Source organism: Phyllobates terribilis, unplaced genomic scaffold, assembly GCF_046119375.1.
Source record: "Phyllobates terribilis strain yellow unplaced genomic scaffold, ASM4611937v1 Scaffold_5__5_contigs__length_657084704, whole genome shotgun sequence".
NCBI lineage: Eukaryota > Metazoa > Chordata > Amphibia > Anura > Dendrobatidae > Phyllobates > Phyllobates terribilis.
Genome location: NW_027362765.1, coordinates 77,119,120 through 77,142,243, shown reverse-complemented (window position 1 = coordinate 77,142,243; position 23,124 = coordinate 77,119,120). Strand labels below are relative to the sequence as shown.

The window sequence follows — 23,124 nt, the reverse complement described above, 5'->3', positions numbered from 1 at the left end:
TCTAGAGGTTGACAACATGTCTTCTTAACGGGAGTCCAGGAGCTCATCTCCACAAATGGACTTTTCAGGATCCTTGGGTGGCTCCGTAGTTTGAAACCAATTCTGGTTATCGCTTCTCGGCCTTTTGGCTAAGATCAAGTGTAGTATCTGTTCTTATCAGTTTAATATCTGATACGTCCCCTATCTGGGGACCATATATTAAATGGATTTTTAGAACAGGGAGATGGAAAAAGAGCTTGCTCTGTCCACTCCACGCATTGACCTGGTATTGCAGTATCTCCAGGACCGGTGCACCCCTTCTTTAATGCAGTTTCTAAAATCAGAAAGAATTGAATTCAATGTTTTTTGTTCATTTTGCTTGTTTGTCGGATTTTGGGATGGACTCTTTGGCTTTGCTTTTCTTCTCCTCATTGGATTTTTCATGTTCAAAGTTGCAGAAGCCAGATTACAAGCTCATTTTGGTTCAACTTCAGCAACTGTGCATTGCATTGCCATGTAATGTGATGCAATGCTATCTTTCTAGCTCTCCCTTTTTACTTCCTTTTGGATAAACAGACATATTAGGCAAGCATTTTGGAGCTTTCACCTAAATAACTACAGGTGGTGAGATAAGCTGCACAATATAATTGACCTTTCAGTATATTGTTGCACACACACCATCTATTTAGCAAATGCCCTTGTTATCAACAGCAGCCTTTTAAACTCACCTGAGCTAACAGGTATGTGCGCTGGTTACTCTGCTGCGCTTAAAATTTCTTTTTTGGTTTGCTACAATGCCTTTTCTGAAACGTTGTCTCCTTCTGCTGGAACACTGACTTCTTTCATTTAATGCCTGCAGACTATAAAAGAGAACCCAACCCAAAAAGTTTGGTTGATTAGTCTGTGGCATTCTGTTAAACTGTTGCTTATGGCGGTCTCTGTGAGCTTCTCAGCGACATTCAGCCAGCCAGGTATCCTGCCTGCAGTAGATGGAATGTGGCAATGGAACGCTGGCTGCGCGTGTCATAATAGGCTCTGAGCCTTTATATACCTGTGCACAGCAGCAGCCACCTTCAGTCTGCTGCTGGACAGCCAGCAGCAGCAGCAGCAGGAGAGGTATGTAATCAGGAGCCCTCCTGCTAAGGGTAGACAGCTGCTCGTTCCACCCCACCCCCCGCCTTAATTGGTTCTCCTCCCTTCCAACGGTGTTGAGGCGGGTGGGAACAGCAGGGGGTGAAGGTGCTGTGTTTAAAGAGGTGGAGTTATGCAGATCTAAAACGCGTGGATTGCAGCAGCAGCAAGCCGAAAAGTGCAGGCATGTAAGGGATCTAGAGGTTGACAACATGTCTTCTTAACGGGAGTCCAGGAGCTCATCTCCACAAATGGACTTTTCAGGATCCTTGGGTGGCTCCGTAGTTTGAAACCAATTCTGGTTATCGCTTCTCGGCCTTTTGGCTAAGATCAAGTGTAGTATCTGTTCTTATCAGTTTAATATCTGATACGTCCCCTATCTGGGGACCATATATTAAATGGATTTTTAGAACAGGGAGATGGAAAAAGAGCTTGCTCTGTCCACTCCACGCATTGACCTGGTATTGCAGTATCTCCAGGACCGGTGCACCCCTTCTTTAATGCAGTTTCTAAAATCAGAAAGAATTGAATTCAATGTTTTTTGTTCATTTTGCTTGTTTGTCGGATTTTGGGATGGACTCTTTGGCTTTGCTTTTCTTCTCCTCATTGGATTTTTCATGTTCAAAGTTGCAGAAGCCAGATTACAAGCTCATTTTGGTTCAACTTCAGCAACTGTGCATTGCATTGCCATGTAATGTGATGCAATGCTATCTTTCTAGCTCTCCCTTTTTACTTCCTTTTGGATAAACAGACATATTAGGCAAGCATTTTGGAGCTTTCACCTAAATAACTACAGGTGGTGAGATAAGCTGCACAATATAATTGACCTTTCAGTATATTGTTGCACACACACCATCTATTTAGCAAATGCCCTTGTTATCAACAGCAGCCTTTTAAACTCACCTGAGCTAACAGGTATGTGCGCTGGTTACTCTGCTGCGCTTAAAATTTCTTTTTTGGTTTGCTACAATGCCTTTTCTGAAACGTTGTCTCCTTCTGCTGGAACACTGACTTCTTTCATTTAATGCCTGCAGACTATAAAAGAGAACCCAACCCAAAAAGTTTGGTTGATTAGTCTGTGGCATTCTGTTAAACTGTTGCTTATGGCGGTCTCTGTGAGCTTCTCAGCGACATTCAGCCAGCCAGGTATCCTGCCTGCAGTAGATGGAATGTGGCAATGGAACGCTGGCTGCGCGTGTCATAATAGGCTCTGAGCCTTTATATACCTGTGCACAGCAGCAGCCACCTTCAGTCTGCTGCTGGACAGCCAGCAGCAGCAGCAGCAGGAGAGGTATGTAATCAGGAGCCCTCCTGCTAAGGGCAGACAGCTGCTCGTTCCACCCCACCCCCCGCCTTAATTGGTTCTCCTCCCTTCCAACGGTGTTGAGGCGGGTGGGAACAGCAGGGGGTGAAGGTGCTGTGTTTAAAGAGGTGGAGTTATGCAGATCTAAAACGCGTGGATTGCAGCAGCAGCAAGCCGAAAAGTGCAGGCATGTAAGGGATCTAGAGGTTGACAACATGTCTTCTTAACGGGAGTCCAGGAGCTCATCTCCACAAATGGACTTTTCAGGATCCTTGGGTGGCTCCGTAGTTTGAAACCAATTCTGGTTATCGCTTCTCGGCCTTTTGGCTAAGATCAAGTGTAGTATCTGTTCTTATCAGTTTAATATCTGATACGTCCCCTATCTGGGGACCATATATTAAATGGATTTTTAGAACAGGGAGATGGAAAAAGAGCTTGCTCTGTCCACTCCACGCATTGACCTGGTATTGCAGTATCTCCAGGACCGGTGCACCCCTTCTTTAATGCAGTTTCTAAAATCAGAAAGAATTTAATTCAATGTTTTTTGTTCATTTTGCTTGTTTGTCGGATTTTGGGATGGACTCTTTGGCTTTGCTTTTCTTCTCCTCATTGGATTTTTCATGTTCAAAGTTGCAGAAGCCAGATTACAAGCTCATTTTGGTTCAACTTCAGCAACTGTGCATTGCATTGCCATGTAATGTGATGCAATGCTATCTTTCTAGCTCTCCCTTTTTACTTCCTTTTGGATAAACAGACATATTAGGCAAGCATTTTGGAGCTTTCACCTAAATAACTACAGGTGGTGAGATAAGCTGCACAATATAATTGACCTTTCAGTATATTGTTGCACACACACCATCTATTTAGCAAATGCCCTTGTTATCAACAGCAGCCTTTTAAACTCACCTGAGCTAACAGGTATGTGCGCTGGTTACTCTGCTGCGCTTAAAATTTCTTTTTTGGTTTGCTACAATGCCTTTTCTGAAACGTTGTCTCCTTCTGCTGGAACACTGACTTCTTTCATTTAATGCCTGCAGACTATAAAAGAGAACCCAACCCAAAAAGTTTGGTTGATTAGTCTGTGGCATTCTGTTAAACTGTTGCTTATGGCGGTCTCTGTGAGCTTCTCAGCGACATTCAGCCAGCCAGGTATCCTGCCTGCAGTAGATGGAATGTGGCAATGGAACGCTGGCTGCGCGTGTCATAATAGGCTCTGAGCCTTTATATACCTGTGCACAGCAGCAGCCACCTTCAGTCTGCTGCTGGACAGCCAGCAGCAGCAGCAGCAGGAGAGGTATGTAATCAGGAGCCCTCCTGCTAAGGGTAGACAGCTGCTCGTTCCACCCCACCCCCCGCCTTAATTGGTTCTCCTCCCTTCCAACGGTGTTGAGGCGGGTGGGAACAGCAGGAGGTGAAGGTGCTGTGTTTAAAGAGGTGGAGTTATGCAGATCTAAAACGCGTGGATTGCAGCAGCAGCAAGCCGAAAAGTGCAGGCATGTAAGGGATCTAGAGGTTGACAACATGTCTTCTTAACGGGAGTCCAGGAGCTCATCTCCACAAATGGACTTTTCAGGATCCTTGGGTGGCTCCGTAGTTTGAAACCAATTCTGGTTATCGCTTCTCGGCCTTTTGGCTAAGATCAAGTGTAGTATCTGTTCTTATCAGTTTAATATCTGATACGTCCCCTATCTGGGGACCATATATTAAATGGATTTTTAGAACAGGGAGATGGAAAAAGAGCTTGCTCTGTCCACTCCACGCATTGACCTGGTATTGCAGTATCTCCAGGACCGGTGCACCCCTTCTTTAATGCAGTTTCTAAAATCAGAAAGAATTGAATTCAATGTTTTTTGTTCATTTTGCTTGTTTGTCGGATTTTGGGATGGACTCTTTGGCTTTGCTTTTCTTCTCCTCATTGGATTTTTCATGTTCAAAGTTGCAGAAGCCAGATTACAAGCTCATTTTGGTTCAACTTCAGCAACTGTGCATTGCATTGCCATGTAATGTGATGCAATGCTATCTTTCTAGCTCTCCCTTTTTACTTCCTTTTGGATAAACAGACATATTAGGCAAGCATTTTGGAGCTTTCACCTAAATAACTACAGGTGGTGAGATAAGCTGCACAATATAATTGACCTTTCAGTATATTGTTGCACACACACCATCTATTTAGCAAATGCCCTTGTTATCAACAGCAGCCTTTTAAACTCACCTGAGCTAACAGGTATGTGCGCTGGTTACTCTGCTGCGCTTAAAATTTCTTTTTTGGTTTGCTACAATGCCTTTTCTGAAACGTTGTCTCCTTCTGCTGGAACACTGACTTCTTTCATTTAATGCCTGCAGACTATAAAAGAGAACCCAACCCAAAAAGTTTGGTTGATTAGTCTGTGGCATTCTGTTAAACTGTTGCTTATGGCGGTCTCTGTGAGCTTCTCAGCGACATTCAGCCAGCCAGGTATCCTGCCTGCAGTAGATGGAATGTGGCAATGGAACGCTGGCTGCGCGTGTCATAATAGGCTCTGAGCCTTTATATACCTGTGCACAGCAGCAGCCACCTTCAGTCTGCTGCTGGACAGCCAGCAGCAGCAGCAGCAGGAGAGGTATGTAATCAGGAGCCCTCCTGCTAAGGGTAGACAGCTGCTCGTTCCACCCCACCCCCCGCCTTAATTGGTTCTCCTCCCTTCCAACGGTGTTGAGGCGGGTGGGAACAGCAGGGGGTGAAGGTGCTGTGTTTAAAGAGGTGGAGTTATGCAGATCTAAAACGCGTGGATTGCAGCAGCAGCAAGCCGAAAAGTGCAGGCATGTAAGGGATCTAGAGGTTGACAACATGTCTTCTTAACGGGAGTCCAGGAGCTCATCTCCACAAATGGACTTTTCAGGATCCTTGGGTGGCTCCGTAGTTTGAAACCAATTCTGGTTATCGCTTCTCGGCCTTTTGGCTAAGATCAAGTGTAGTATCTGTTCTTATCAGTTTAATATCTGATACGTCCCCTATCTGGGGACCATATATTAAATGGATTTTTAGAACAGGGAGATGGAAAAAGAGCTTGCTCTGTCCACTCCACGCATTGACCTGGTATTGCAGTATCTCCAGGACCGGTGCACCCCTTCTTTAATGCAGTTTCTAAAATCAGAAAGAATTGAATTCAATGTTTTTTGTTCATTTTGCTTGTTTGTCGGATTTTGGGATGGACTCTTTGGCTTTGCTTTTCTTCTCCTCATTGGATTTTTCATGTTCAAAGTTGCAGAAGCCAGATTACAAGCTCATTTTGGTTCAACTTCAGCAACTGTGCATTGCATTGCCATGTAATGTGATGCAATGCTATCTTTCTAGCTCTCCCTTTTTACTTCCTTTTGGATAAACAGACATATTAGGCAAGCATTTTGGAGCTTTCACCTAAATAACTACAGGTGGTGAGATAAGCTGCACAATATAATTGACCTTTCAGTATATTGTTGCACACACACCATCTATTTAGCAAATGCCCTTGTTATCAACAGCAGCCTTTTAAACTCACCTGAGCTAACAGGTATGTGCGCTGGTTACTCTGCTGCGCTTAAAATTTCTTTTTTGGTTTGCTACAATGCCTTTTCTGAAACGTTGTCTCCTTCTGCTGGAACACTGACTTCTTTCATTTAATGCCTGCAGACTATAAAAGAGAACCCAACCCAAAAAGTTTGGTTGATTAGTCTGTGGCATTCTGTTAAACTGTTGCTTATGGCGGTCTCTGTGAGCTTCTCAGCGACATTCAGCCAGCCAGGTATCCTGCCTGCAGTAGATGGAATGTGGCAATGGAACGCTGGCTGCGCGTGTCATAATAGGCTCTGAGCCTTTATATACCTGTGCACAGCAGCAGCCACCTTCAGTCTGCTGCTGGACAGCCAGCAGCAGCAGCAGCAGGAGAGGTATGTAATCAGGAGCCCTCCTGCTAAGGGTAGACAGCTGCTCGTTCCACCCCACCCCCCGCCTTAATTGGTTCTCCTCCCTTCCAACGGTGTTGAGGCGGGTGGGAACAGCAGGGGGTGAAGGTGCTGTGTTTAAAGAGGTGGAGTTATGCAGATCTAAAACGCGTGGATTGCAGCAGCAGCAAGCCGAAAAGTGCAGGCATGTAAGGGATCTAGAGGTTGACAACATGTCTTCTTAACGGGAGTCCAGGAGCTCATCTCCACAAATGGACTTTTCAGGATCCTTGGGTGGCTCCGTAGTTTGAAACCAATTCTGGTTATCGCTTCTCGGCCTTTTGGCTAAGATCAAGTGTAGTATCTGTTCTTATCAGTTTAATATCTGATACGTCCCCTATCTGGGGACCATATATTAAATGGATTTTTAGAACAGGGAGATGGAAAAAGAGCTTGCTCTGTCCACTCCACGCATTGACCTGGTATTGCAGTATCTCCAGGACCGGTGCACCCCTTCTTTAATGCAGTTTCTAAAATCAGAAAGAATTGAATTCAATGTTTTTTGTTCATTTTGCTTGTTTGTCGGATTTTGGGATGGACTCTTTGGCTTTGCTTTTCTTCTCCTCATTGGATTTTTCATGTTCAAAGTTGCAGAAGCCAGATTACAAGCTCATTTTGGTTCAACTTCAGCAACTGTGCATTGCATTGCCATGTAATGTGATGCAATGCTATCTTTCTAGCTCTCCCTTTTTACTTCCTTTTGGATAAACAGACATATTAGGCAAGCATTTTGGAGCTTTCACCTAAATAACTACAGGTGGTGAGATAAGCTGCACAATATAATTGACCTTTCAGTATATTGTTGCACACACACCATCTATTTAGCAAATGCCCTTGTTATCAACAGCAGCCTTTTAAACTCACCTGAGCTAACAGGTATGTGCGCTGGTTACTCTGCTGCGCTTAAAATTTCTTTTTTGGTTTGCTACAATGCCTTTTCTGAAACGTTGTCTCCTTCTGCTGGAACACTGACTTCTTTCATTTAATGCCTGCAGACTATAAAAGAGAACCCAACCCAAAAAGTTTGGTTGATTAGTCTGTGGCATTCTGTTAAACTGTTGCTTATGGCGGTCTCTGTGAGCTTCTCAGCGACATTCAGCCAGCCAGGTATCCTGCCTGCAGTAGATGGAATGTGGCAATGGAACGCTGGCTGCGCGTGTCATAATAGGCTCTGAGCCTTTATATACCTGTGCACAGCAGCAGCCACCTTCAGTCTGCTGCTGGACAGCCAGCAGCAGCAGCAGCAGGAGAGGTATGTAATCAGGAGCCCTCCTGCTAAGGGTAGACAGCTGCTCGTTCCACCCCACCCCCCGCCTTAATTGGTTCTCCTCCCTTCCAACGGTGTTGAGGCGGGTGGGAACAGCAGGGGGTGAAGGTGCTGTGTTTAAAGAGGTGGAGTTATGCAGATCTAAAACGCGTGGATTGCAGCAGCAGCAAGCCGAAAAGTGCAGGCATGTAAGGGATCTAGAGGTTGACAACATGTCTTCTTAACGGGAGTCCAGGAGCTCATCTCCACAAATGGACTTTTCAGGATCCTTGGGTGGCTCCGTAGTTTGAAACCAATTCTGGTTATCGCTTCTCGGCCTTTTGGCTAAGATCAAGTGTAGTATCTGTTCTTATCAGTTTAATATCTGATACGTCCCCTATCTGGGGACCATATATTAAATGGATTTTTAGAACAGGGAGATGGAAAAAGAGCTTGCTCTGTCCACTCCACGCATTGACCTGGTATTGCAGTATCTCCAGGACCGGTGCACCCCTTCTTTAATGCAGTTTCTAAAATCAGAAAGAATTGAATTCAATGTTTTTTGTTCATTTTGCTTGTTTGTCGGATTTTGGGATGGACTCTTTGGCTTTGCTTTTCTTCTCCTCATTGGATTTTTCATGTTCAAAGTTGCAGAAGCCAGATTACAAGCTCATTTTGGTTCAACTTCAGCAACTGTGCATTGCATTGCCATGTAATGTGATGCAATGCTATCTTTCTAGCTCTCCCTTTTTACTTCCTTTTGGATAAACAGACATATTAGGCAAGCATTTTGGAGCTTTCACCTAAATAACTACAGGTGGTGAGATAAGCTGCACAATATAATTGACCTTTCAGTATATTGTTGCACACACACCATCTATTTAGCAAATGCCCTTGTTATCAACAGCAGCCTTTTAAACTCACCTGAGCTAACAGGTATGTGCGCTGGTTACTCTGCTGCGCTTAAAATTTCTTTTTTGGTTTGCTACAATGCCTTTTCTGAAACGTTGTCTCCTTCTGCTGGAACACTGACTTCTTTCATTTAATGCCTGCAGACTATAAAAGAGAACCCAACCCAAAAAGTTTGGTTGATTAGTCTGTGGCATTCTGTTAAACTGTTGCTTATGGCGGTCTCTGTGAGCTTCTCAGCGACATTCAGCCAGCCAGGTATCCTGCCTGCAGTAGATGGAATGTGGCAATGGAACGCTGGCTGCGCGTGTCATAATAGGCTCTGAGCCTTTATATACCTGTGCACAGCAGCAGCCACCTTCAGTCTGCTGCTGGACAGCCAGCAGCAGCAGCAGCAGGAGAGGTATGTAATCAGGAGCCCTCCTGCTAAGGGTAGACAGCTGCTCGTTCCACCCCACCCCCCGCCTTAATTGGTTCTCCTCCCTTCCAACGGTGTTGAGGCGGGTGGGAACAGCAGGGGGTGAAGGTGCTGTGTTTAAAGAGGTGGAGTTATGCAGATCTAAAACGCGTGGATTGCAGCAGCAGCAAGCCGAAAAGTGCAGGCATGTAAGGGATCTAGAGGTTGACAACATGTCTTCTTAACGGGAGTCCAGGAGCTCATCTCCACAAATGGACTCTTCAGGATCCTTGGGTGGCTCCGTAGTTTGAAACCAATTCTGGTTATCGCTTCTCGGCCTTTTGGCTAAGATCAAGTGTAGTATCTGTTCTTATCAGTTTAATATCTGATACATCCCCTATCTGGGGACCATATATTAAATGGATTTTTAGAACAGGGAGATGGAAAAAGAGCTTGCTCTGTCCACTCCACGCATTGACCTGGTATTGCAGTATCTTCAGGACCGGTGCACCCCTTCTTTAATGCAGTTTCTAAAATCAGAAAGAATTGAATTCAATGTTTTTTGTTCATTTTGCTTGTTTGTCGGATTTTGGGATGGACTCTTTGGCTTTGCTTTTCTTCTCCTCATTGGATTTTTCATGTTCAAAGTTGCAGAAGCCAGATTACAAGCTCATTTTGGTTCAACTTCAGCAACTGTGCATTGCATTGCCATGTAATGTGATGCAATGCTATCTTTCTAGCTCTCCCTTTTTACTTCCTTTTGGATAAACAGACATATTAGGCAAGCATTTTGGAGCTTTCACCTAAATAACTACAGGTGGTGAGATAAGCTGCACAATATAATTGACCTTTCAGTATATTGTTGCACACACACCATCTATTTAGCAAATGCCCTTGTTATCAACAGCAGCCTTTTAAACTCACCTGAGCTAACAGGTATGTGCGCTGGTTACTCTGCTGCGCTTAAAATTTCTTTTTTGGTTTGCTACAATGCCTTTTCTGAAACGTTGTCTCCTTCTGCTGGAACACTGACTTCTTTCATTTAATGCCTGCAGACTATAAAAGAGAACCCAACCCAAAAAGTTTGGTTGATTAGTCTGTGGCATTCTGTTAAACTGTTGCTTATGGCGGTCTCTGTGAGCTTCTCAGCGACATTCAGCCAGCCAGGTATCCTGCCTGCAGTAGATGGAATGTGGCAATGGAACGCTGGCTGCGCGTGTCATAATAGGCTCTGAGCCTTTATATACCTGTGCACAGCAGCAGCCACCTTCAGTCTGCTGCTGGACAGCCAGCAGCAGCAGCAGCAGGAGAGGTATGTAATCAGGAGCCCTCCTGCTAAGGGTAGACAGCTGCTCGTTCCACCCCACCCCCCGCCTTAATTGGTTCTCCTCCCTTCCAACGGTGTTGAGGCGGGTTGGAACAGCAGGGGGTGAAGGTGCTGTGTTTAAAGAGGTGGAGTTATGCAGATCTAAAACGCGTGGATTGCAGCAGCAGCAAGCCGAAAAGTGCAGGCATGTAAGGGATCTAGAGGTTGACAACATGTCTTCTTAACGGGAGTCCAGGAGCTCATCTCCACAAATGGACTTTTCAGGATCCTTGGGTGGCTCCGTAGTTTGAAACCAATTCTGGTTATCGCTTCTCGGCCTTTTGGCTAAGATCAAGTGTAGTATCTGTTCTTATCAGTTTAATATCTGATACGTCCCCTATCTGGGGACCATATATTAAATGGATTTTTAGAACAGGGAGATGGAAAAAGAGCTTGCTCTGTCCACTCCACGCATTGACCTGGTATTGCAGTATCTCCAGGACCGGTGCACCCCTTCTTTAATGCAGTTTCTAAAATCAGAAAGAATTGAATTCAATGTTTTTTGTTCATTTTGCTTGTTTGTCGGATTTTGGGATGGACTCTTTGGCTTTGCTTTTCTTCTCCTCATTGGATTTTTCATGTTCAAAGTTGCAGAAGCCAGATTACAAGCTCATTTTGGTTCAACTTCAGCAACTGTGCATTGCATTGCCATGTAATGTGATGCAATGCTATCTTTCTAGCTCTCCCTTTTTACTTCCTTTTGGATAAACAGACATATTAGGCAAGCATTTTGGAGCTTTCACCTAAATAACTACAGGTGGTGAGATAAGCTGCACAATATAATTGACCTTTCAGTATATTGTTGCACACACACCATCTATTTAGCAAATGCCCTTGTTATCAACAGCAGCCTTTTAAACTCACCTGAGCTAACAGGTATGTGCGCTGGTTACTCTGCTGCGCTTAAAATTTCTTTTTTGGTTTGCTACAATGCCTTTTCTGAAACGTTGTCTCCTTCTGCTGGAACACTGACTTCTTTCATTTAATGCCTGCAGACTATAAAAGAGAACCCAACCCAAAAAGTTTGGTTGATTAGTCTGTGGCATTCTGTTAAACTGTTGCTTATGGCGGTCTCTGTGAGCTTCTCAGCGACATTCAGCCAGCCAGGTATCCTGCCTGCAGTAGATGGAATGTGGCAATGGAACGCTGGCTGCACGTGTCATAATAGGCTCTGAGCCTTTATATACCTGTGCACAGCAGCAGCCACCTTCAGTCTGCTGCTGGACAGCCAGCAGCAGCAGCAGCAGGAGAGGTATGTAATCAGGAGCCCTCCTGCTAAGGGTAGACAGCTGCTCGTTCCACCCCACCCCCCGCCTTAATTGGTTCTCCTCCCTTCCAACGGTGTTGAGGCGGGTGGGAACAGCAGGGGGTGAAGGTGCTGTGTTTAAAGAGGTGGAGTTATGCAGATCTAAAACGCGTGGATTGCAGCAGCAGCAAGCCGAAAAGTGCAGGCATGTAAGGGATCTAGAGGTTGACAACATGTCTTCTTAACGGGAGTCCAGGAGCTCATCTCCACAAATGGACTTTTCAGGATCCTTGGGTGGCTCCGTAGTTTGAAACCAATTCTGGTTATCGCTTCTCGGCCTTTTGGCTAAGATCAAGTGTAGTATCTGTTCTTATCAGTTTAATATCTGATACGTCCCCTATCTGGGGACCATATATTAAATGGATTTTTAGAACAGGGAGATGGAAAAAGAGCTTGCTCTGTCCACTCCACGCATTGACCTGGTATTGCAGTATCTCCAGGACCGGTGCACCCCTTCTTTAATGCAGTTTCTAAAATCAGAAAGAATTGAATTCAATGTTTTTTGTTCATTTTGCTTGTTTGTCGGATTTTGGGATGGACTCTTTGGCTTTGCTTTTCTTCTCCTCATTGGATTTTTCATGTTCAAAGTTGCAGAAGCCAGATTACAAGCTCATTTTGGTTCAACTTCAGCAACTGTGCATTGCATTGCCATGTAATGTGATGCAATGCTATCTTTCTAGCTCTCCCTTTTTACTTCCTTTTGGATAAACAGACATATTAGGCAAGCATTTTGGAGCTTTCACCTAAATAACTACAGGTGGTGAGATAAGCTGCACAATATAATTGACCTTTCAGTATATTGTTGCACACACACCATCTATTTAGCAAATGCCCTTGTTATCAACAGCAGCCTTTTAAACTCACCTGAGCTAACAGGTATGTGCGCTGGTTACTCTGCTGCGCTTAAAATTTCTTTTTTGGTTTGCTACAATGCCTTTTCTGAAACGTTGTCTCCTTCTGCTGGAACACTGACTTCTTTCATTTAATGCCTGCAGACTATAAAAGAGAACCCAACCCAAAAAGTTTGGTTGATTAGTCTGTGGCATTCTGTTAAACTGTTGCTTATGGCGGTCTCTGTGAGCTTCTCAGCGACATTCAGCCAGCCAGGTATCCTGCCTGCAGTAGATGGAATGTGGCAATGGAACGCTGGCTGCGCGTGTCATAATAGGCTCTGAGCCTTTATATACCTGTGCACAGCAGCAGCCACCTTCAGTCTGCTGCTGGACAGCCAGCAGCAGCAGCAGCAGGAGAGGTATGTAATCAGGAGCCCTCCTGCTAAGGGTAGACAGCTGCTCGTTCCACCCCACCCCCCGCCTTAATTGGTTCTCCTCCCTTCCAACGGTGTTGAGGCGGGTGGGAACAGCAGGGGGTGAAGGTGCTGTGTTTAAAGAGGTGGAGTTATGCAGATCTAAAACGCGTGGATTGCAGCAGCAGCAAGCCGAAAAGTGCAGGCATGTAAGGGATCTAGAGGTTGACAACATGTCTTCTTAACGGGAGTCCAGGAGCTCATCTCCACAAATGGACTTTTCAGGATCCTTGGGTGGCTCCGTAGTTTGAAACCAATTCTGGTTATCGCTTCTCGGCCTTTTGGCTAAGATCAAGTGTAGTATCTGTTCTTATCAGTTTAATATCTGATACGTCCCCTATCTGGGGACCATATATTAAATGGATTTTTAGAACAGGGAGATGGAAAAAGAGCTTGCTCTGTCCACTCCACGCATTGACCTGGTATTGCAGTATCTCCAGGACCGGTGCACCCCTTCTTTAATGCAGTTTCTAAAATCAGAAAGAATTGAATTCAATGTTTTTTGTTCATTTTGCTTGTTTGTCGGATTTTGGGATGGACTCTTTGGCTTTGCTTTTCTTCTCCTCATTGGATTTTTCATGTTCAAAGTTGCAGAAGCCAGATTACAAGCTCATTTTGGTTCAACTTCAGCAACTGTGCATTGCATTGCCATGTAATGTGATGCAATGCTATCTTTCTAGCTCTCCCTTTTTACTTCCTTTTGGATAAACAGACATATTAGGCAAGCATTTTGGAGCTTTCACCTAAATAACTACAGGTGGTGAGATAAGCTGCACAATATAATTGACCTTTCAGTATATTGTTGCACACACACCATCTATTTAGCAAATGCCCTTGTTATCAACAGCAGCCTTTTAAACTCACCTGAGCTAACAGGTATGTGCGCTGGTTACTCTGCTGCGCTTAAAATTTCTTTTTTGGTTTGCTACAATGCCTTTTCTGAAACGTTGTCTCCTTCTGCTGGAACACTGACTTCTTTCATTTAATGCCTGCAGACTATAAAAGAGAACCCAACCCAAAAAGTTTGGTTGATTAGTCTGTGGCATTCTGTTAAACTGTTGCTTATGGCGGTCTCTGTGAGCTTCTCAGCGACATTCAGCCAGCCAGGTATCCTGCCTGCAGTAGATGGAATGTGGCAATGGAACGCTGGCTGCGCGTGTCATAATAGGCTCTGAGCCTTTATATACCTGTGCACAGCAGCAGCCACCTTCAGTCTGCTGCTGGACAGCCAGCAGCAGCAGCAGCAGGAGAGGTATGTAATCAGGAGCCCTCCTGCTAAGGGTAGACAGCTACTCGTTCCACCCCACCCCCCGCCTTAATTGGTTCTCCTCCCTTCCAACGGTGTTGAGGCGGGTGGGAACAGCAGGGGGTGAAGGTGCTGTGTTTAAAGAGGTGGAGTTATGCAGATCTAAAACGCGTGGATTGCAGCAGCAGCAAGCCGAAAAGTGCAGGCATGTAAGGGATCTAGAGGTTGACAACATGTCTTCTTAACGGGAGTCCAGGAGCTCATCTCCACAAATGGACTTTTCAGGATCCTTGGGTGGCTCCGTAGTTTGAAACCAATTCTGGTTATCGCTTCTCGGCCTTTTGGCTAAGATCAAGTGTAGTATCTGTTCTTATCAGTTTAATATCTGATACGTCCCCTATCTGGGGACCATATATTAAATGGATTTTTAGAACAGGGAGATGGAAAAAGAGCTTGCTCTGTCCACTCCACGCATTGACCTGGTATTGCAGTATCTCCAGGACCGGTGCACCCCTTCTTTAATGCAGTTTCTAAAATCAGAAAGAATTGAATTCAATGTTTTTTGTTCATTTTGCTTGTTTGTCGGATTTTGGGATGGACTCTTTGGCTTTGCTTTTCTTCTCCTCATTGGATTTTTCATGTTCAAAGTTGCAGAAGCCAGATTACAAGCTCATTTTGGTTCAACTTCAGCAACTGTGCATTGCATTGCCATGTAATGTGATGCAATGCTATCTTTCTAGCTCTCCCTTTTTACTTCCTTTTGGATAAACAGACACATTAGGCAAGCATTTTGGAGCTTTCACCTAAATAACTACAGGTGGTGAGATAAGCTGCACAATATAATTGACCTTTCAGTATATTGTTGCACACACACCATCTATTTAGCAAATGCCCTTGTTATCAACAGCAGCCTTTTAAACTCACCTGAGCTAACAGGTATGTGCGCTGGTTACTCTGCTGCGCTTAAAATTTCTTTTTTGGTTTGCTACAATGCCTTTTCTGAAACGTTGTCTCCTTCTGCTGGAACACTGACTTCTTTCATTTAATGCCTGCAGACTATAAAAGAGAACCCAACCCAAAAAGTTTGGTTGATTAGTCTGTGGCATTCTGTTAAACTGTTGCTTATGGCGGTCTCTGTGAGCTTCTCAGCGACATTCAGCCAGCCAGGTATCCTGCCTGCAGTAGATGGAATGTGGCAATGGAACGCTGGCTGCGCGTGTCATAATAGGCTCTGAGCCTTTATATACCTGTGCACAGCAGCAGCCACCTTCAGTCTGCTGCTGGACAGCCAGCAGCAGCAGCAGGAGAGGTATGTAATCAGGAGCCCTCCTGCTAAGGGTAGACAGCTGCTCGTTCCACCCCACCCCCCGCCTTAATTGGTTCTCCTCCCTTCCAACGGTGTTGAGGCGGGTGGGAACAGCAGGGGGTGAAGGTGCTGTGTTTAAAGAGGTGGAGTTATGCAGATCTAAAACGCGTGGATTGCAGCAGCAGCAAGCCGAAAAGTGCAGGCATGTAAGGGATCTAGAGGTTGACAACATGTCTTCTTAACGGGAGTCCAGGAGCTCATCTCCACAAATGGACTTTTCAGGATCCTTGGGTGGCTCCGTAGTTTGAAACCAATTCTGGTTATCGCTTCTCGGCCTTTTGGCTAAGATCAAGTGTAGTATCTGTTCTTATCAGTTTAATATCTGATACGTCCCCTATCTGGGGACCATATATTAAATGGATTTTTAGAACAGGGAGATGGAAAAAGAGCTTGCTCTGTCCACTCCACGCATTGACCTGGTATTGCAGTATCTCCAGGACCGGTGCACCCCTTCTTTAATGCAGTTTCTAAAATCAGAAAGAATTGAATTCAATGTTTTTTGTTCATTTTGCTTGTTTGTCGGATTTTGGGATGGACTCTTTGGCTTTGCTTTTCTTCTCCTCATTGGATTTTTCATGTTCAAAGTTGCAGAAGCCAGATTACAAGCTCATTTTGGTTCAACTTCAGCAACTGTGCATTGCATTGCCATGTAATGTGATGCAATGCTATCTTTCTAGCTCTCCCTTTTTACTTCCTTTTGGATAAACAGACATATTAGGCAAGCATTTTGGAGCTTTCACCTAAATAACTACAGGTGGTGAGATAAGCTGCACAATATAATTGACCTTTCAGTATATTGTTGCACACACACCATCTATTTAGCAAATGCCCTTGTTATCAACAGCAGCCTTTTAAACTCACCTGAGCTAACAGGTATGTGCGCTGGTTACTCTGCTGCGCTTAAAATTTCTTTTTTGGTTTGCTACAATGCCTTTTCTGAAACGTTGTCTCCTTCTGCTGGAACACTGACTTCTTTCATTTAATGCCTGCAGACTATAAAAGAGAACCCAACCCAAAAAGTTTGGTTGATTAGTCTGTGGCATTCTGTTAAACTGTTGCTTATGGCGGTCTCTGTGAGCTTCTCAGCGACATTCAGCCAGCCAGGTATCCTGCCTGCAGTAGATGGAATGTGGCAATGGAACGCTGGCTGCGCGTGTCATAATAGGCTCTGAGCCTTTATATACCTGTGCACAGCAGCAGCCACCTTCAGTCTGCTGCTGGACAGCCAGCAGCAGCAGCAGCAGGAGAGGTATGTAATCAGGAGCCCTCCTGCTAAGGGTAGACAGCTGCTCGTTCCACCCCACCCCCCGCCTTAATTGGTTCTCCTCCCTTCCAACGGTGTTGAGGCGGGTGGGAACAGCAGGGGGTGAAGGTGCTGTGTTTAAAGAGGTGGAGTTATGCAGATCTAAAACGCGTGGATTGCAGCAGCAGCAAGCCGAAAAGTGCAGGCATGTAAGGGATCTAGAGGTTGACAACATGTCTTCTTAACGGGAGTCCAGGAGCTCATCTCCACAAATGGACTTTTCAGGATCCTTGGGTGGCTCCGTAGTTTGAAACCAATTCTGGTTATCGCTTCTCGGCCTTTTGGCTAAGATCAAGTGTAGTATCTGTTCTTATCAGTTTAATATCTGATACGTCCCCTATCTGGGGACCATATATTAAATGGATTTTTAGAACAGGGAGATGGAAAAAGAGCTTGCTCTGTCCACTCCACGCATTGACCTGGTATTGCAGTATCTCCAGGACCGGTGCACCCCTTCTTTAATGCAGTTTCTAAAATCAGAAAGAATTGAATTCAATGTTTTTTGTTCATTTTGCTTGTTTGTCGGATTTTGGGATGGACTCTTTGGCTTTGCTTTTCTTCTCCTCATTGGATTTTTCATGTTCAAAGTTGCAGAAGCCAGATTACAAGCTCATTTTGGTTCAACTTCAGCAACTGTGCATTGCATTGCCATGTAATGTGATGCAATGCTATCTTTCTAGCTCTCCCTTTTTACTTCCTTTTGGATAAACAGACATATTAGGCAAGCATTTTGGAGCTTTCACCTAAATAACTACAGGTGGTGAGATAAGCTGCACAATATAATTGACCTTTCAGTATATTGTTGCACACACACCATCTATTTAGCAAATGCCCTTGTTATCAACAGCAGCCTTTTAAACTCACCTGAGCTAACAGGTATGTGCGCTGGTTACTCTGCTGCGCTTAAAATTTCTTTTTTGGTTTGCTACAATGCCTTTTCTGAAACGTTGTCTCCTTCTGCTGGAACACTGACTTCTTTCATTTAATGCCTGCAGACTATAAAAGAGAACCCAACCCAAAAAGTTTGGTTGATTAGTCTGTGGCATTCTGTTAAACTGTTGCTTATGGCGGTCTCTGTGAGCTTCTCAGCGACATTCAGCCAGCCAGGTATCCTGCCTGCAGTAGATGGAATGTGGCAATGGAACGCTGGCTGCGCGTGTCATAATAGGCTCTGAGCCTTTATATACCTGTGCACAGCAGCAGCCACCTTCAGTCTGCTGCTGGACAGCCAGCAGCAGCAGCAGGAGAGGTATGTAATCAGGAGCCCTCCTGCTAAGGGTAGACAGCTGCTCGTTCCACCCCACCCCCCGCCTTAATTGGTTCTCCTCCCTTCCAACGGTGTTGAGGCGGGTGGGAACAGCAGGGGGTGAAGGTGCTGTGTTTAAAGAGGTGGAGTTATGCAGATCTAAAACGCGTGGATTGCAGCAGCAGCAAGCCGAAAAGTGCAGGCATGTAAGGGATCTAGAGGTTGACAACATGTCTTCTTAACGGGAGTCCAGGAGCTCATCTCCACAAATGGACTTTTCAGGATCCTTGGGTGGCTCCGTAGTTTGAAACCAATTCTGGTTATCGCTTCTCGGCCTTTTGGCTAAGATCAAGTGTAGTATCTGTTCTTATCAGTTTAATATCTGATACGTCCCCTATCTGGGGACCATATATTAAATGGATTTTTAGAACAGGGAGATGGAAAAAGAGCTTGCTCTGTCCACTCCACGCATTGACCTGGTATTGCAGTATCTCCAGGACCGGTGCACCCCTTCTTTAATGCAGTTTCTAAAATCAGAAAGAATTGAATTCAATGTTTTTTGTTCATTTTGCTTGTTTGTCGGATTTTGGGATGGACTCTTTGGCTTTGCTTTTCTTCTCCTCATTGGATTTTTCATGTTCAAAGTTGCAGAAGCCAGATTACAAGCTCATTTTGGTTCAACTTCAGCAACTGTGCATTGCATTGCCATGTAATGTGATGCAATGCTATCTTTCTAGCTCTCCCTTTTTACTTCCTTTTGGATAAACAGACATATTAGGCAAGCATTTTGGAGCTTTCACCTAAATAACTACAGGTGGTGAGATAAGCTGCACAATATAATTGACCTTTCAGTATATTGTTGCACACACACCATCTATTTAGCAAATGCCCTTGTTATCAACAGCAGCCTTTTAAACTCACCTGAGCTAACAGGTATGTGCGCTGGTTACTCTGCTGCGCTTAAAATTTCTTTTTTGGTTTGCTACAATGCCTTTTCTGAAACGTTGTCTCCTTCTGCTGGAACACTGACTTCTTTCATTTAATGCCTGCAGACTATAAAAGAGAACCCAACCCAAAAAGTTTGGTTGATTAGTCTGTGGCATTCTGTTAAACTGTTGCTTATGGCGGTCTCTGTGAGCTTCTCAGCGACATTCAGCCAGCCAGGTATCCTGCCTGCAGTAGATGGAATGTGGCAATGGAACGCTGGCTGCGCGTGTCATAATAGGCTCTGAGCCTTTATATACCTGTGCACAGCAGCAGCCACCTTCAGTCTGCTGCTGGACAGCCAGCAGCAGCAGCAGCAGGAGAGGTATGTAATCAGGAGCCCTCCTGCTAAGGGTAGACAGCTGCTCGTTCCACCCCACCCCCCGCCTTAATTGGTTCTCCTCCCTTCCAACGGTGTTGAGGCGGGTGGGAACAGCAGGGGGTGAAGGTGCTGTGTTTAAAGAGGTGGAGTTATGCAGATCTAAAACGCGTGAATTGCAGCAGCAGCAAGCCGAAAAGTGCAGGCATGTAAGGGATCTAGAGGTTGACAACATGTCTTCTTAACGGGAGTCCAGGAGCTCATCTCCACAAATGGACTTTTCAGGATCCTTGGGTGGCTCCGTAGTTTGAAACCAATTCTGGTTATTGCTTCTCGGCCTTTTGGCTAAGATCAAGTGTAGTATCTGTTCTTATCAGTTTAATATCTGATACGTCCCCTATCTGGGGACCATATATTAAATGGATTTTTAGAACAGGGAGATGGAAAAAGAGCTTGCTCTGTCCACTCCACGCATTGACCTGGTATTGCAGTATCTCCAGGACCGGTGCACCCCTTCTTTAATGCAGTTTCTAAAATCAGAAAGAATTGAATTCAATGTTTTTTGTTCATTTTGCTTGTTTGTCGGATTTTGGGATGGACTCTTTGGCTTTGCTTTTCTTCTCCTCATTGGATTTTTCATGTTCAAAGTTGCAGAAGCCAGATTACAAGCTCATTTTGGTTCAACTTCAGCAACTGTGCATTGCATTGCCATGTAATGTGATGCAATGCTATCTTTCTAGCTCTCCCTTTTTACTTCCTTTTGGATAAACAGACATATTAGGCAAGCATTTTGGAGCTTTCACCTAAATAACTACAGGTGGTGAGATAAGCTGCACAATATAATTGACCTTTCAGTATATTGTTGCACACACACCATCTATTTAGCAAATGCCCTTGTTATCAACAGCAGCCTTTTAAACTCACCTGAGCTAACAGGTATGTGCGCTGGTTACTCTGCTGCGCTTAAAATTTCTTTTTTGGTTTGCTACAATGCCTTTTCTGAAACGTTGTCTCCTTCTGCTGGAACACTGACTTCTTTCATTTAATGCCTGCAGACTATAAAAGAGAACCCAACCCAAAAAGTTTGGTTGATTAGTCTGTGGCATTCTGTTAAACTGTTGCTTATGGCGGTCTCTGTGAGCTTCTCAGCGACATTCAGCCAGCCAGGTATCCTGCCTGCAGTAGATGGAATGTGGCAATGGAACGCTGGCTGCGCGTGTCATAATAGGCTCTGAGCCTTTATATACCTGTGCACAGCAGCAGCCACCTTCAGTCTGCTGCTGGACAGCCAGCAGCAGCAGCAGCAGGAGAGGTATGTAATCAGGAGCCCTCCTGCTAAGGGTAGACAGCTGCTCGTTCCACCCCACCCCCCGCCTTAATTGGTTCTCCTCCCTTCCAACGGTGTTGAGGCGGGTGGGAACAGCAGGGGGTGAAGGTGCTGTGTTTAAAGAGGTGGAGTTATGCAGATCTAAAACGCGTGGATTGCAGCAGCAGCAAGCCGAAAAGTGCAGGCATGTAAGGGATCTAGAGGTTGACAACATGTCTTCTTAACGGGAGTCCAGGAGCTCATCTCCACAAATGGACTTTTCAGGATCCTTGGGTGGCTCCGTAGTTTGAAACCAATTCTGGTTATCGCTTCTCGGCCTTTTGGCTAAGATCAAGTGTAGTATCTGTTCTTATCAGTTTAATATCTGATACGTCCCCTATCTGGGGACCATATATTAAATGGATTTTTAGAACAGGGAGATGGAAAAAGAGCTTGCTCTGTCCACTCCACGCATTGACCTGGTATTGCAGTATCTCCAGGACCGGTGCACCCCTTCTTTAATGCAGTTTCTAAAATCAGAAAGAATTGAATTCAATGTTTTTTGTTCATTTTGCTTGTTTGTCGGATTTTGGGATGGACTCTTTGGCTTTGCTTTTCTTCTCCTCATTGGATTTTTCATGTTCAAAGTTGCAGAAGCCAGATTACAAGCTCATTTTGGTTCAACTTCAGCAACTGTGCATTGCATTGCCATGTAATGTGATGCAATGCTATCTTTCTAGCTCTCCCTTTTTACTTCCTTTTGGATAAACAGACATATTAGGCAAGCATTTTGGAGCTTTCACCTAAATAACTACAGGTGGTGAGATAAGCTGCACAATATAATTGACCTTTCAGTATATTGTTGCACACACACCATCTATTTAGCAAATGCCCTTGTTATCAACAGCAGCCTTTTAAACTCACCTGAGCTAACAGGTATGTGCGCTGGTTATTCTGCTGCGCTTAAAATTTCTTTTTTGGTTTGCTACAATGCCTTTTCTGAAACGTTGTCTCCTTCTGCTGGAACACTGACTTCTTTCATTTAATGCCTGCAGACTATAAAAGAGAACCCAACCCAAAAAGTTTGGTTGATTAGTCTGTGGCATTCTGTTAAACTGTTGCTTATGGCGGTCTCTGTGAGCTTCTCAGCGACATTCAGCCAGCCAGGTATCCTGCCTGCAGTAGATGGAATGTGGCAATGGAACGCTGGCTGCGCGTGTCATAATAGGCTCTGAGCCTTTATATACCTGTGCACAGCAGCAGCCACCTTCAGTCTGCTGCTGGACAGCCAGCAGCAGCAGCAGCAGGAGAGGTATGTAATCAGGAGCCCTCCTGCTAAGGGTAGACAGCTGCTCGTTCCACCCCACCCCCCGCCTTAATTGGTTCTCCTCCCTTCCAACGGTGTTGAGGCGGGTGGGAACAGCAGGGGGTGAAGGTGCTGTGTTTAAAGAGGTGGAGTTATGCAGATCTAAAACGCGTGAATTGCAGCAGCAGCAAGCCGAAAAGTGCAGGCATGTAAGGGATCTAGAGGTTGACAACATGTCTTCTTAACGGGAGTCCAGGAGCTCATCTCCACAAATGGACTTTTCAGGATCCTTGGGTGGCTCCGTAGTTTGAAACCAATTCTGGTTATCGCTTCTCGGCCTTTTGGCTAAGATCAAGTGTAGTATCTGTTCTTATCAGTTTAATATCTGATACGTCCCCTATCTGGGGACCATATATTAAATGGATTTTTAGAACAGGGAGATGGAAAAAGAGCTTGCTCTGTCCACTCCACGCATTGACCTGGTATTGCAGTATCTCCAGGACCGGTGCACCCCTTCTTTAATGCAGTTTCTAAAATCAGAAAGAATTGAATTCAATGATTTTTGTTCATTTTGCTTGTTTGTCGGATTTTGGGATGGACTCTTTGGCTTTGCTTTTCTTCTCCTCATTGGATTTTTCATGTTCAAAGTTGCAGAAGCCAGATTACAAGCTCATTTTGGTTCAACTTCAGCAACTGTGCATTGCATTGCCATGTAATGTGATGCAATGCTATCTTTCTAGCTCTCCCTTTTTACTTCCTTTTGGATAAACAGACATATTAGGCAAGCATTTTGGAGCTTTCACCTAAATAACTACAGGTGGTGAGATAAGCTGCACAATATAATTGACCTTTCAGTATATTGTTGCACACACACCATCTATTTAGCAAATGCCCTTGTTATCAACAGCAGCCTTTTAAACTCACCTGAGCTAACAGGTATGTGCGCTGGTTACTCTGCTGCGCTTAAAATTTCTTTTTTGGTTTGCTACAATGCCTTTTCTGAAACGTTGTCTCCTTCTGCTGGAACACTGACTTCTTTCATTTAATGCCTGCAGACTATAAAAGAGAACCCAACCACCCAAAAAGTTTGGTTGATTAGTCTGTGGCATTCTGTTAAACTGTTGCTTATGGCGGTCTCTGTGAGC

General features: G+C 44.7%; 18 non-coding genes across 18 annotated transcripts; all 18 read left to right on the top strand.

Annotated features, from left to right (window-relative positions):
* The first annotated feature begins 108 nt into the window (after positions 1-108).
* Positions 109-299, top strand: LOC141273977 (U2 spliceosomal RNA). The gene has a single exon (XR_012322275.1). It is a non-coding gene; the product is annotated as a U2 spliceosomal RNA (small nuclear RNA).
* A 1,115-nt stretch (positions 300-1,414) lies between these two features.
* LOC141273976 (U2 spliceosomal RNA) lies at positions 1,415-1,605 on the top strand. The gene has a single exon (XR_012322274.1). It is a non-coding gene; the product is annotated as a U2 spliceosomal RNA (small nuclear RNA).
* Positions 1,606-2,720: 1,115 nt separating this feature from the next.
* LOC141273975 (U2 spliceosomal RNA) lies at positions 2,721-2,911 on the top strand. Its single transcript, XR_012322273.1, has one exon. It is a non-coding gene; the product is annotated as a U2 spliceosomal RNA (small nuclear RNA).
* A 1,115-nt stretch (positions 2,912-4,026) lies between these two features.
* Positions 4,027-4,217, top strand: LOC141273974 (U2 spliceosomal RNA). The gene has a single exon (XR_012322272.1). It is a non-coding gene; the product is annotated as a U2 spliceosomal RNA (small nuclear RNA).
* A 1,115-nt stretch (positions 4,218-5,332) lies between these two features.
* LOC141273973 (U2 spliceosomal RNA) lies at positions 5,333-5,523 on the top strand. The gene has a single exon (XR_012322271.1). It is a non-coding gene; the product is annotated as a U2 spliceosomal RNA (small nuclear RNA).
* Positions 5,524-6,638: 1,115 nt separating this feature from the next.
* Positions 6,639-6,829, top strand: LOC141273972 (U2 spliceosomal RNA). The gene has a single exon (XR_012322270.1). It is a non-coding gene; the product is annotated as a U2 spliceosomal RNA (small nuclear RNA).
* A 1,115-nt stretch (positions 6,830-7,944) lies between these two features.
* On the top strand, positions 7,945-8,135 carry LOC141273971 (U2 spliceosomal RNA). The gene has a single exon (XR_012322269.1). It is a non-coding gene; the product is annotated as a U2 spliceosomal RNA (small nuclear RNA).
* Positions 8,136-9,250: 1,115 nt separating this feature from the next.
* Positions 9,251-9,441, top strand: LOC141149976 (U2 spliceosomal RNA). The gene has a single exon (XR_012246251.1). It is a non-coding gene; the product is annotated as a U2 spliceosomal RNA (small nuclear RNA).
* A 1,115-nt stretch (positions 9,442-10,556) lies between these two features.
* LOC141273969 (U2 spliceosomal RNA) lies at positions 10,557-10,747 on the top strand. The gene has a single exon (XR_012322267.1). It is a non-coding gene; the product is annotated as a U2 spliceosomal RNA (small nuclear RNA).
* A 1,115-nt stretch (positions 10,748-11,862) lies between these two features.
* LOC141273968 (U2 spliceosomal RNA) lies at positions 11,863-12,053 on the top strand. Its single transcript, XR_012322266.1, has one exon. It is a non-coding gene; the product is annotated as a U2 spliceosomal RNA (small nuclear RNA).
* A 1,115-nt stretch (positions 12,054-13,168) lies between these two features.
* Positions 13,169-13,359, top strand: LOC141273967 (U2 spliceosomal RNA). Its single transcript, XR_012322265.1, has one exon. It is a non-coding gene; the product is annotated as a U2 spliceosomal RNA (small nuclear RNA).
* A 1,115-nt stretch (positions 13,360-14,474) lies between these two features.
* LOC141273965 (U2 spliceosomal RNA) lies at positions 14,475-14,665 on the top strand. The gene has a single exon (XR_012322264.1). It is a non-coding gene; the product is annotated as a U2 spliceosomal RNA (small nuclear RNA).
* A 1,112-nt stretch (positions 14,666-15,777) lies between these two features.
* Positions 15,778-15,968, top strand: LOC141273964 (U2 spliceosomal RNA). Its single transcript, XR_012322263.1, has one exon. It is a non-coding gene; the product is annotated as a U2 spliceosomal RNA (small nuclear RNA).
* Positions 15,969-17,083: 1,115 nt separating this feature from the next.
* LOC141273963 (U2 spliceosomal RNA) lies at positions 17,084-17,274 on the top strand. Its single transcript, XR_012322262.1, has one exon. It is a non-coding gene; the product is annotated as a U2 spliceosomal RNA (small nuclear RNA).
* Positions 17,275-18,386: 1,112 nt separating this feature from the next.
* LOC141273962 (U2 spliceosomal RNA) lies at positions 18,387-18,577 on the top strand. The gene has a single exon (XR_012322261.1). It is a non-coding gene; the product is annotated as a U2 spliceosomal RNA (small nuclear RNA).
* A 1,115-nt stretch (positions 18,578-19,692) lies between these two features.
* LOC141149467 (U2 spliceosomal RNA) lies at positions 19,693-19,883 on the top strand. The gene has a single exon (XR_012245762.1). It is a non-coding gene; the product is annotated as a U2 spliceosomal RNA (small nuclear RNA).
* A 1,115-nt stretch (positions 19,884-20,998) lies between these two features.
* LOC141273961 (U2 spliceosomal RNA) lies at positions 20,999-21,189 on the top strand. The gene has a single exon (XR_012322260.1). It is a non-coding gene; the product is annotated as a U2 spliceosomal RNA (small nuclear RNA).
* Positions 21,190-22,304: 1,115 nt separating this feature from the next.
* Positions 22,305-22,495, top strand: LOC141273960 (U2 spliceosomal RNA). The gene has a single exon (XR_012322259.1). It is a non-coding gene; the product is annotated as a U2 spliceosomal RNA (small nuclear RNA).
* The last annotated feature ends 629 nt before the right edge of the window (positions 22,496-23,124 follow it).